At 49.9% G+C, this 9583-nt stretch overlaps 1 pseudogene; it reads left to right on the top strand.

Moving 5' to 3' along the window:
• Positions 1-3397: 3397 nt before the first annotated feature.
• On the top strand, positions 3398-3984 carry LOC116536690 (annotated as a pseudogene).
• Positions 3985-9583: the final 5599 nt, after the last annotated feature.

Raw genomic sequence — 9583 nt, forward strand, 5'->3', positions numbered from 1 at the left:
ACACACACACACACACACACACACACACACACACACACACACACGAATTAGCCCAGCATGGTGGCATGCACCTGTAATCCCAGCTACTCGGGAGGTTAAGGGAGGAGAATCACTTGAGCCCAGGAGGCAAAGATTTCAGTGAGCTGAGATCACACCACTGCACTCCAGCCTGGGTGAAAGAGTGAGACCCCCGTCTCAAAAAAACAAAAAAAAAAAAAAAAAGGCCGGGTGAGGTGGTTCATGCCTGTAATCCTAGCACTTTGGGAGGCTGAGGCGAGTGGATCACTTGAGGTCAGGAGTTTGAGACCAGCCTGGCCAACATGGTGAAACCCTGTCTCTACTAAAAACAAAAATTAGCCAGGCATGGTGAAGGGTGCCCGTAATCCCAGCTACTTGGAAAGTTGAGGCAGGAGAATTGCTTGAACCTTGGAGGCGGAGGTTGCAGTGAGCTGAGGCCGTGCCATTTCGCTCCAGCCTGGGTGACAGAGCAAGACTCTGTTTCCCACCCCCCCCAAAACAAACAAACAAACAGACAAAATGTATCTACAGTGCACTGAGGAAAGTGGTTACTTTAAGGAGGTAGGAGGCTAATGCTTGGGAAGGACACAAAGGCAAGTTCCCTGGTGCTGGTAATGTTCTGTTTCTTCACCCTGGCCTTGTCACTGTGGGGAGTGCGTGTTCACTTTGGAATAATTCGGTCAGTTGGACCCATGGGTTGTGTATATATGTTTTCCTGGCAGGTGAGTTGTGGACACTCCACTCCTTGGTGGATTCTGGCTTCCATGGCTACCGTCCTGTTGCTTTGTACATTTTTCTGATAAAAGCTTCAGTGAGAGCTTTTACAAATCAACCGAAAGAATAAACTATGAAGAGGAAAATGGCCTGGAAAAATATGATTTCATACAGATAAGCTTTCCAGACACTCTTGTCTCCTGGCTCCTGTCCAAGCGCGGTGGCCAGCCATCTAGGCAGCCTTCCGCCTTTGTCTGCAGCCCTCCCCTCCTCTCACTCCAGGGGCCCTTTATTGATCTCCTCCCCCCCAGGCCTTCCGTTGCCATGGTAACGCGGGGCCCCCGCACCTCGCTGTTCTGCACTTTTCTCTCTGAGGCTCAAAACAAGCATTGCAGAAACGGTTCTTTGGAACGTGGTGAGTTCCCCCTAGATACTCTATGGAAAGAAAAACTGGTTCATGGTCAAAATAATTTTCAGGGGCCAGATGTGCTGGCTCACGCCTGTAATCCCAACACTTTGGAAGTCGAGGTGGGAGGATCACTTCGAAAGCAGCCTGGGCCGCAAAGCGAGATACCCCCCCACCACAATTTCTAAAAACAAACAAACAAACAAATAAATAATGAATGCCCTTGTTCTTGGAATTTCCTAGTAGTTATTAGCATCTTAAAGGCTCAGCACCTGTTTAACCAAAAGTTTCCCTAACTTCTTTGACCCTGGAAAGTCCTCCACAGCTTTCCCTTTAACAGCTGCAGGTGCCCTGGGGGACTATCTTTCGTGGCAACCTTTTTGGGAAACGCTGCCCTTAGCCCTTTTATATAACTGTTTGATGGATAGCTCTATCTGGATGTCACAAAGATACATCCAACTCATCTTGTTCAAAACAGATCTGATACTGGCCCTAAAACCTTCAGTTCCTACTCTAATCAGTCCTTCAACCCTAGGATTTCCTTTCTTCCTTCCTCTTTCTCTCTCCCTCCCTCCCTCTCTCCTTTCTTTCCTTTTCTTTTCTTTTCTTTCTTTCTTTCTTTTTCTTTCTTTCTCTCTCTCTCTTTTTCTTTCTTTCTTTCTTTTCTTCTTTTTTTCTTTCTCTTTCCTTCCTTCCTTCCTTTTCTTCTTTGAGACAGAGTTTTGCTCTTGTTGCCCAGACTGGAGTGCAAGATGATGCCATCTCGGTTCACTGCAACCTCCGCCTCCCAGGTTTAAGCGATTCTCCTGCCTTAGCCTCTCGAGTAGCTAGGATTATAGGTGCCTGCCACCATGCCCAGCTACTTTTGTATTTTTAGTAGAGACAGGGTTTCACCATGTTGGCCGGGCTGGTCTTAAACTCCTGACCTCATGATCTGTGGGACTCGGGCTCCCAAAGTGCTGGGATTACAGGCATGAGCCACTGCACCCGGCCTATTTTCTTCAAATGTCTCTCAACCCCCGACCCACCTCATGCTCACTGCTTTTTTAACAAATTAATTGGCTGGGCGCGGTGGCTCAAGCCTGTAATCCCAGCACTTTAGGAGGCCGAGGCGGGTGGATCACTAGGTCAAGAGATCGAGACCATCCTGGTCAACATGGTGAAACCCCGTCTCTACTAAAAATACAAAAAAATCAGCTGGGCATGGTGGCGCGTGCCTGTAATCCCAGCTACTCAGGAGGCTGAGGCAGGAGAATTGCCTGAACCCAGGAGGCGGAGGTTGTGGTGAGCCGAGATCGTGCCATTGCACTCCAGCCTGGGTAACAAGAGCGAAACTCCATCTCAAAAAAAAAAAAAAAAAAAAAAAATTAATTTATTTATTTTAATGTTTGTAGAAATGGGGGGGTCTCACTGTGTTGCTTAGGCTGGTCTCGAACTCCTGACTTCAAGCAATCCTCCTGCCTCAGCCTCCCAAAGTGCTGGGATTACAGCCGAGCACCACCATGCCTGGCTAATTTTTGTGTTTTTAGTAGAGACGGAGTTTCACCACATTGCCCAGGCTGGTCTCAAACTCCCAGGTTCAAGTGATCCACCCACTTCGACCTGCCACAGTGCTGGGATTACAGGCATGAGCCACCATGCCCTGCCTGTAATCCAATTTAACAAGCTCTGACTTCACAAAAGAACACCAAGATCTTGGTTCCAGTTGTCAAGAAAAGCTTTCCCTGGGGTCAGGGTGTATGGGCCAGGAGGTGTGCATGCAGTGGGCCTCGTGGTACAGGGAAACTGGCTAAGAGTGCTCCCTATTTTTGTTTTAGGCCTTGATTACATTTTGCACCTGGACTACTTCAGTAGTATCCTAAATATCTCTCTGATCCCCCCTTCTCTCCCGCTCCTTAAATGTACAGTTTGCACTGCTACCCAACTGCTGGAAATACACCGTGATTATGTTATTCCCACTGGTTAAAACTTCCCACTGGGCCAGGCACGGTGGCTCACACCTGTAATCCCAACACAGGGAGGCTGAGGCAGGTGGATCACTTGAGTTTAGGAGTTGGACACCAGCCTGGCCAACATGGCAAAACCCCACCTCTACAAAATATACAAAAATTAGCCAGGTGTGGTGGTGCATGCCTGTAATCCCGGCAACTCAGGAAGCTGAGGCAGGAGAATCGCTTGAACCTGGGAGGCGGAGGTTGCAGTGAGCTGAGATCACGGCGTTACACCCCAGCCTGGGCCACAAGAGTGAAACTCTGTCTCAAAAAAATAAAAAATAGGGGTAGGGGAAGCTGAGCACTGAGACCAAGGGCTAAAGCTGGGAGACTGAAAAAATGCAGACCACCGGGGCATTACTCATTTCTCCGGCTCTGATCCACTGTTGTATCAGGGGTCTAATCAGGCCTGTGTCTGCCTCCTCGAATAACCCAGAGAATTCATCTAAACAGCCTTCCTACAGCATCTCCCCACTCCAGGTGGCCCGACGGGAGTTCCAGACCAGTGTTGCCTCCTGGGACATTGACATAGCAGCCAAGTTTATTGGTGCTGGGGCAGCCACAGTTGGTGCGGCTGGTTCAGGCGCTGGCATTGGAACAGTGTTTGGCAGCTTGATCATTGCTATGCCAGGAACCTATCTCTCAAGCAGCAGCTCTTCTCCTACGCCATTCTGGGCTTTGCCCTGTCTGAGGCCATGGGGCTCTTCTGTTTGATGGTTGCCTTCCTCATCCCCTTCACCATGTGAGGCTCTGTGGGGTCACCTGCCTGTCCCTGCTGCCGAAACTCCATGCCATTCCTGGTGCTGGGGTGTGTGTGCTAAGCTTTACCATTAAACACAATGTTTCTCTAAAAAATAAATAAATAAAAATAAATTAAAAACAAGCAAACAATAACAACAACAAAAAAAGAAAAACAAAAAGAAAAAACACTGTATGTTTTATACATTAAAAAAATAGGGCCAGGTATGGTGACTCATGCCTGTAATCCCAGCACTTTGGGAGGCTGAAATGGACAGATCACGAGGTCAGGAGTTTGAGACCAGCCTGGCCAACATGATGAAACCCCATCTCTACTAAAAATACAAAAATTAGCCAGGTGTGGTGACAGGCACCTGTAATCCCAGCAACTGAGGCTGAGGCAGGAGAATAGCTTGAACCTGGGAGGAGGAGGCTGCAGTGTGCCGAGATCCTGCCACTGCCCTCCAGCCTGGGTGACAAGAGCAAGACTCTGTCTCGAAAACAAAAACAACAACAAAAAAACCAAACCACAACAAAACAAAAAAACATAAAGCTGTGGCTGGGCACAGTGGCTCATGTCTGTAATCTTAGCACTTTAGGAGGCCGAGGTGAGGATTGCTTGAGCCCAGGACTTAGAGACCAGCCTGGGCAATATAGCAAGACCCTGTCTCTACAAAAAATACAAAAATTGGCTGGGCGTGGTGGTATGTGCCTGTAGTCCCAGTTATTCAGGAGGCTGAGGTGGGAGGATCACCTGAGCCCAGGGAGGTGGAGGCTGCAGTAAGCTGTGATCGAGCCACTGCACTCTAGCCTGGGCCGTAAGTGAGATGGAGTCTCACATGTTGGCCAGGCTGGTCTCGAACTCCTGACCTCAGGTGATCTACCTGCCTCGTCCTCCCAAACTGCTGGGATTACAGGCCTGGGCCACGGCGCTCGGCTGAAAGCTCTTCTCTTTAAAAGCATGGTCTGACGTTGAGATTTTATTAAATTAACCATATTCTTAAACCTGGCACAATCCCCGTAGGCTCCATGAGCTCACTGGGGATTTGCGGTTGTAGACGGGGGAGTGGGGAGCGGCTTCAACCAGCATAGCCCTCCCCACTGCGATGCTAGTCATCCTTCAGCAACGTTCACCCCAACCTCAAACAAAATGGCGGCGCCCACACTGCAGCCTTCCTTGGGCGCCGCCATGTTGGATTACGTTTAGCACCTCCCCTCGCCAGCTCTTTGTTAGCCACGCCCACCTCTAATCCAGCGTGACTCCCCCTACCCCAGATGCGCCGGGCGTGAATCCCATCCCCCTCACAGCACCTGGCCAGGCCGGGGTACGATCCAGTCTTTAGGACAGGTGTACTCCACCTAGCATTCTGTCTCTGATCGTGACCTCCAGGTCTCAGCATGACCTGTCAAACGTTCCCAGGGGAGGTCCCAGGCCTGCATTGCTAGTGCCCCCACTGTAACTAAGGGGCTGACTGGTTGCTAGGAGTTTCCCTTTAGCTAAATTCCAGTTTAGGAACTTGAGCTGCTTGATCGCAGGACAAGACCCTAAATCCCAGGCCTAAGCGTAGTGTTAATGTCAGTCCCCGGACTGATCACCAAGCCCAAGCTTGCGCCCCTCAACCAATTAGATGCTCACACCGCAAGGGGAATGCCTCGCCTGAGTCCACTGTTAGCACCCCCACCATCACCCCACTCCCACCAGCGTGGCCCTCGTGACCCTGAGACTCCATGTGGCCACCTGGTCCCATTCAGAGGTGGAGAGCAGGTTGTGAGACGCACAAGAGTTTATTCTGGTCCTCTTGCGTTGGCCCCTTGCACGCGCTCAGTAGCTTTGTCTTGAGGCTTTCTGGGCTCCAAGCCTCCTTTGTCCCTCAGAGCAAGAGTCAGCTTCTGTGAGAGGAGAGACGTGGTACCTGTAGGAAGAGCAGCTGGGGGCCCACTAAGGAGAAAGGGAAAACAATACAAGGCACAATGAGAGTCAGGACACAAACATCCTTGCACTCTCTCCTTAGGACACTGTCCTTCCCTCCTCCTCCCTCCCACACTGCCTCCCAGGCATTCCTCCCTGCTCCTGGGGACAAGCAGGTCCCTGATGTCATTGGCCCTGCAGGCGCAAGTACAAGTGCCAGCCTGTTCTGGCTGCAGTTCCCAGGCCAGCCCCGGGAAATGCCAGCTTTAGCTCTTATACAAGAGCACACACCTCTCATGCCCATACAGGAAAGAGTGGGTGAGCCTCTGCCTGAATGGCCAGCATTCACCACCACTGCCACCCAGGACCTTCAGAAACGTGTTGAGGCAGGAACTAGCGTCTTGGGAGGTGATGATCATGATCTTAGAGTTCCCGAGGCCTGCCCACTGATATTTGTCATCCATGAGACTGTTAATACCCACTGGAGGCACAGTGGGGGAGGATTTGCGATTGTCATCAGCAGCACGAGGTTACCTCTAGAATAATGACCCATTCGGAACGCAGTGGCTCTTGCCTGTAATCCCAGCACTTTTGGAAGCTGAGGAGAGCGGATCAGTTGAGGCCAGGAGATCGAGATCAGCCTGGGCAACATGGTAGAATCCCTTCTCTACAAAAACTAGCCAGGCAGCCGGGCATGGTGGCTCATGCCTGTAATCCTAGCACTTTGGGAGGCCGAGGCGAGTGGATCACGAGGTCAGGAATTCAAGACCAGCCTGACCAACATGGTGAAACCCTGTCTCTACTAAAAATACAAAAATTAGCCAGGTATGGTGGTACATGTCTGTAATCCCAGCAACTCAGGAGGCTGAGGCAGGAGAATCACTTGAACCCGGGAGGCAGGGGTGCAATGAGCTGAGATTGTGCCATTGCACTCCAGCCTGGCCAACAGAGCAAGACTCCATCTCAAAAAAAAAACACACAAAAAAGCTAGCCGGGTGTGGTGGTGGGTGCCTGTAGTCTCAGCTACTCAGGAGGCTGAGGTAGGAAGATTGCTTGAACCCAGGAGGCGGAGGTTGCAGTGAGCCGAGATCGCCCCACTGCTCTCCAACCTGGGCAACAGGCTAGAGCGTGCCAGCCTCCAGCCTGTTTGCCAAAGGAAATAAACCTCCTAAAGGAAGTGCCTAAAGGAAGTGCCTCCTTAAGGAAGTGTGCCTATGACACAGCTTCAGAAAGTCCTAATGACATGTGCCCAAGTGGTCAGGACACAGCTTGGTTTTATATATTTTAGGGAGACATGAGACATCAATCAATATATGTAAGAAGTACACTGATTTCATGCAGAAAGGCAGGAATGACTCTTGAAGCCAGGAGGGGGCTTCCAGGTCACAGGCAGGTGAGAGAGAAATGGTTGCATTCTTCTGGTTTCTGATAAGTCTTTCTAAACGAGAGACAATCACAATACGCATCCATCTCAGTGAGCAGAGGGATGACTTTGAACAGAATGAGGCAGATTTGCTCTGAGTGGTTCCCAGCTTGAAGAGGCCTGAGATATTTTCCTTTCACAACATAAACCAGGATGCAGAAACTGGTTACCGAGTGGAAGGAGGAAGGAAAACAAAATAACGGTAAAATAGATAGCTGTGAAAAATCATAATAATAGCATAAATATTATGATCCAGCTTGATACAATTGTGTGTGTGTGTGTGTGTAGTGCTAACTGTACAGTGGTAGGATTTCAAGTCATTAATATTTTTTTTTCTTTCTTTCCTTTTTTTTTTTTTGAGATGGAGGCTCGCTCTGTCACCCAGGCTGGAGTGCGGTGGCGTAATCTCGGCTCACTGCAACCTCCGCCTCCCAGGTTCAAGTGATTCTCCTGCCTCAGCCTCCCAACTAGCTGGGACTACAGGCGCATGCCACCACGCCCAGCTAATTTTTGTATTTTTAGTAGACATGGGGTTTCACCATGTTGGCCGGGCTGGTCTTGATTCTTGACCTCGTGATCTGCCCGCCTCAGCCTCCCAAAGTGCTGGGATTACAGCTGTCAGTCACGGCACCTGGCCGCAGCTCCTTTTTATAGTTTGCATTTTCACAGCTCACGGGGCAGGTGTGGGTGAAGCTGGCTCCTTCCCCAGGGAGCATTAATGCATTTCTAATAGCAGGATGAAAACCAGTGCCAGGCCATGGAGAGAAGCAACTTCTCAAATGCTGGTGGCTTACAGACGTTGTGGCTTGAATATAATTTTTTTTTTTTTTTTTTTTTTTTTGAGACGGAGTTTCACTCATTGTTACCCAGGCTGGAGTGCAATGGCGCGATCTCGGCTCACCGCAACCTCCGCCTCCTGGGTTCAGGCAATTCTCCTGCCTCAGCCTCCTGAGTAGCTGGGACTACAGGCATGCGCCACCATGCCCAGCTAATTTTTTGTAGTTTTAGTAGAGACGGGGTTTCACCATGTTGACCAGGATGGTCTTGATCTCTTGATCTTGTGATCCACCCGCCTCGGCCTCCCAAAGTGCTGGGATTACAGGCTTGAGCCACCGCGCCCGGCCGAATATAATTTTTTTTTAAGAGACATGATCTGGCTATGTTGCCCAGGCTGAAGCACAGTGGCGTGACCTTGGCTCACTGCAGCCTCGGCCTCCTGGGCTCAGGCAATAATTCTCCCACCTCAGCCTCCTGACTAGCTGGGACCACAGGCACACATCACCATGGCTGGCTAATTTTTAAATTTTTTTGTAGAGACAGGGTCTCACTATGTTGCCCAGGCTGGTCTTGAACTCCCGGCCTAAAGCGATCCTCCCAGGTAGATCTCTCAAATCATTAGGATTACAGTTCTGAGTCACGACAACCAGTCATAGTCTGAATCCAGACCTTATCATCCTAGTTGTGACCCCAGGAAGCATCAGATTTGTGACATTAGAGTTTCCGTGGCCATCTGGTTTAATGGGCTGATGAAGATACTTCTCAGCAGTTCTTAAATTCCCATTGTCAGGTCTCCAAGTCCAAGCCTGGCCATTTTAGCCTTGGTGACTCACACGTACACCTCTGGATGGTCCCCAGGAGCCAGAAAGCCTGAAGTAACCACAGGTAACCAGGTGACCACAGAAAGAAGTGAAACAACTTGTTCCTGCCTCAACTAATTGCTCTCCCCCTGCAACCTGCAACCATTGTTCCTGCTCAGCCTTGTGGGATTTCCCCCCTGGACACTGGGTTTCCAAAGACCCCAACCCCTGTAACTATGTAATTTACCTCACCCTCCCCTCTGCTTGCAACCGATAACCCCCACACTTATGATCATGCCTGTTTGTAATAGATGACCCCTACCCTTGTGACTATGCATCCCATGACGCCCTTCCCCACCCTAAAATAGATTACCACCTTTAACTGACCACTTGCCCCAACCTATAAACCAACTTCTATTCCAGCGCCCTCTGCTGACTCTTTTCGGACTCAGCCCACCCGCCCACGGGTAAATAAACAGCCATGTTGCTCACACAAAGCCTGCCTGGTGGTCTCTTTATGTGAGCAATGCACCTAACACCCATGATGAGACGTTAGCAATTGAAGTCCTCAAAGAGTTGTTCCCAACAAGCATTAGACAACCCAGCGTCTCACCAAAAAGTTTCCCCCAGACTTAGTTAAATACAGAAGGTGGCTGGGTATAGTGGCTCATGCCTGTAATCCTAGCACTTTGGGAGGTCGAGGTGCGAGGATCCCCTGTTCAAGATCAGACTGGGCAACAAAGCAAGACCCCATCTCTACAATAAATTAAATAACAATAATAATAATAATAATAATAATTAGCCTGG

Source organism: Sapajus apella, unplaced genomic scaffold, assembly GCF_009761245.1.
Source record: "Sapajus apella isolate SASKATOON/1434 unplaced genomic scaffold, GSC_monkey_1.0 scaffold103, whole genome shotgun sequence".
Taxonomy (NCBI): Eukaryota; Metazoa; Chordata; class Mammalia; order Primates; family Cebidae; genus Sapajus; species Sapajus apella.